Consider the following 2,678-nt stretch of genomic DNA (forward strand, 5'->3'; position numbering starts at 1 on the left):
ATCCTCGAGGAAATAACTATCATGCATTTATTATTTGTAAACTTCAAGACACGATCGTAGTCTTGTTTGCATGTGACATTGGGAAAAATGTGTAGTTGAGTAAGTTTAGCGAGGATATTTGACAATGAATAGAGCATTGAAATTAAACCAGAACTTTGAGTTTGTAGCCAATTTTGATGCATAAGAGACTAGCTTGAACTTTGGGATAGAGGTTTAAAAATGAATCTAGGAACATGCAAACACAAAGAGTTTCCTAGCCGGTATTACGTTTTTATTGTACAAAATTAAGCTCTAATACATATCCTAAGGCGCTTTTGAATTTACTCCATTATGTCATGTTATCTGCAGTTAGTCCAATAAAAATTTACTCCAATAGTGAGATTGTGTATGCACCCATGCACATGTGTAAGTGGTGTATGTATATCATATGTGTTACTAAATTATTGATACACTATATATCAATATATTAGTCCTTTATGTATGAGTACGTTAGAGGGGATCCTGACGACATATGGAATCTAACATGAGAGAGGGAGAGAATACCGTGAAGAAGTAATTGAGCTCTGCTAGGTGAACACGTGCCTATAATTTATAAATGTTAAAAAAAAAAGGTTGGATGTGAGTAACGCAGTGGTCGCGTGGCCTAATGGATAAGGCGCTCGCCTCCGGAGCGGGAGATTGTGGGTTCGAGTCCCACCGTGATCGCCTTTGCCTGACTGTAAGTTTTTGCGCTGTGGCCATCTTATGGTGATTTCGTTTTGACAAATTCTTATTGACTTCGTATGTAGGGTTCATAATCCGCTTCCTAGGGAGATTGGATAAAGCATAGGGTAAAGGGGCCAATAGATCCTCATATGACAATCCTCCATTATAAATCTTTTTTTTCAAATGAGTTGCATAAATATTTTTTAATAGTCAAACTATTTATATTGAGTTATTTTAATATTTTTATCAAGTAGCATTAGTTACAAACAAAAGGTTCATAAAAGAGGGGCAGTGAGAGGCCAATAGAGTGACACTCGAGGATGCATTGCTTTAGGGTTTTACAAAATCTAAAATATAATAAAATTTCATGGCTCAATTGTTTGACTTAAGTTAAGCTCATTTGTAATTTTAAAAAATTCATATTATATTATCAAGTGACTAAAAAAGCCACATCTTTGTTGAAAAATTGTCACCCAATTGGGGTGGGTGTGTTTTCCTTTTGAAGGGCGCCACTTTATTGGCCCCTTTACCCTACCTAGTCTCTTCAAGGAAGATTGGACAAATACAAAAGCTTAAGCCTCTTCTAGTGCGTTAGACTTTTGGCCCATTCTCCTCTAACAAGTGAAAATCATGGAGCTCTTTGAATAAAAAAGAGTGTCTATTTCTGAATAAAAAGAGTGACTACTTCTGAATAAAAATAGTAACTCACTTCTCCTTCCAAATTGAGTCACTTTCCAAATCTTAGAGCTCTTTGAACAAAGGAATGTTGGTATTCATGAAAACTTTTTTTGAATAAAGAAAGTAATTGCCTTTTGACATGGTTGATTGATGTGTGCAAATCATTGAACACTTTGATTAACAAGGGTGTTAACAATCATGGAAGCTATGCTACAAATTCTTAGTTACTGAATGTAGGTTTTATGTGAGTCAAATCTTCATACTCTAGAGGTGCATAGAGATCTAGGTGCACCTGTAAAGGATCACACACACACACACACACACACACAATACATTTATACACATGTTTTAATCTAGAAAATATTTTTTGAAGGTAATGGCAAACTTAGGCTGATAACCATTAGCGATTACATTTACTTTTTAAATCTTTTCAGTGGAAGAGGGTAGTATGGCTCAGAACTTACTCGTGTGTCCCAAATTTCCAATGAGTATTGCGTAATCGAGGTTTTAATTGAATCAGTTACATGAACTTACAATTGAAATGTCAATCACCAAGCTACTTCCTTGCATATTTACCATCAAAGATTGGTCCTTGTTGCATAAACTTTTAATTTACATAATTTCCTTGACCAATTGTTTTATAATGAGCAAAGTACACTTACGGTGGACCTCTAAAGAGGTTCACCCAAGTTGCATTTGGACATCCCTCACACTTCACATGAAGTGATGGGTGTCACATGCTATTTATTTCTCGAAATAATCTCTCTAAAGTCAATATCCAAGACTACTCATATTAAGAAAGAAAACTTAGCCCCAAATACATCAAATGATGTGAGGCAAAAAGACTATTTGAAGGCAAATACAACACACACACACACACACACACACACACACACTCTCTCTCTCTCTCTCTCTCTCTCTCTCTCTCTCTCTCTCTCTCTCACACACACACACACACACACACACACACACACACACACACACACTCTCTCTCTCTCTCTCTCTCTCTCTCTCTCTCTCTCTCTCTCTCTCTCTCTCTCTCTCTCTCTCTCTCTCTCTCTCTAGGGCAATAACTTTACCATTACTTAATTATAGAACGAGGATAACAAATAAAAATTGTGAAGCTCATGAGTTGATGCCTTGCTTGTTTTTCATTTTTGTAGGCAAAGGAAACCAACACATTTGCTTCCCTTTTCTCACAAAAATAGATAGACCATATGCTTTGCCAATTTTCTAACATGACCTACATGTTAGCTTTAATCCATTCATTGAGTGGCAATTCTTGAAACTTTACC

The 2,678-nt window shown here is 36.2% G+C and overlaps 1 non-coding gene across 1 annotated transcript; it reads left to right on the top strand.

The window, feature by feature from the left end:
- The first annotated feature begins 632 nt into the window (after nucleotides 1–632).
- Nucleotides 633–705, top strand: TRNAR-CCG (transfer RNA arginine (anticodon CCG)). The gene has a single exon. It is a non-coding gene; the product is annotated as a tRNA-Arg (tRNA).
- Nucleotides 706–2,678: the final 1,973 nt, after the last annotated feature.

Source organism: Lygodium microphyllum, chromosome 7 (assembly GCF_053477565.2).
Source record: "Lygodium microphyllum isolate KBCC chromosome 7, Lygodium_microphyllum_v1.1.10, whole genome shotgun sequence".
Lineage (NCBI taxonomy): Eukaryota > Viridiplantae > Streptophyta > Polypodiopsida > Schizaeales > Lygodiaceae > Lygodium > Lygodium microphyllum.